This window comes from Nansenia antarctica (assembly GCF_963989245.1).
Source record: "Nansenia antarctica genome assembly, chromosome: 17".
NCBI lineage: Eukaryota > Metazoa > Chordata > Actinopteri > Argentiniformes > Microstomatidae > Nansenia > Nansenia antarctica.
In genome coordinates, this window is record NC_137687.1 from 2,007,645 (window position 1) to 2,008,192 (window position 548).

The window sequence follows — 548 nt, forward strand, 5'->3', positions numbered from 1 at the left end:
GAGAAGCTGCTGAGGGCGTGGCTGGACTGCTGCGTGACGGAGGGCGGGGTGGGGGAGGGGGAGGGGGGGGTCCTGGTGGCCCTGCAGAAGAGCTCCCGGCGCCGCAGCTCCTCCCCGCTGGGCACGCAGATGGTGGAGCGCTGGCTGGACCGGTACCGCCAGACCCTGCCCTGCCCGGCGCTCTCCGACGGGGAGGAGAGGAGGACGATGAAGATGAGGAGTGACGCAACCAACTTATTTACAACCAACCGGAGTGAGTGGGGGGGACAGGACTCTGGCAGGACTCTGACTCCCCCCCCCCCCACACACACACACTCTCTGATGCCCTCCTCCTCCTCCTCTCCTCCTCCTCCTCCTCTCCGCCTCCTCCTCCCTTTTCTGTTTTCCTGACACTATGAAACACCTTCATGAGAGGAGAGGGGAGGTTGCCCCCCCCCCCCACACAACCGTACACGTGTACACACACACACTCACGCACGCACTGATACACACACACACACTCAGACACTCGGACACAGACACACACACACACACACACACACTCACGC

The 548-nt window shown here is 63.5% G+C and overlaps 1 pseudogene across 1 annotated transcript in view; it reads left to right on the top strand.

Moving 5' to 3' along the window:
• The window catches only part of LOC308172766 (ubiquitin thioesterase ZRANB1-like), a 24,692-nt pseudogene extending 24,468 nt beyond the window's left edge, over nucleotides 1-224 (top strand). Inside the window, exon 11 of the transcript XR_013938064.1 lies at nucleotides 1-224. This exon is cut by the window's left edge and continues 21 nt beyond it. The product of XR_013938064.1 is annotated as a ubiquitin thioesterase ZRANB1-like (transcript).
• The last annotated feature ends 324 nt before the right edge of the window (nucleotides 225-548 follow it).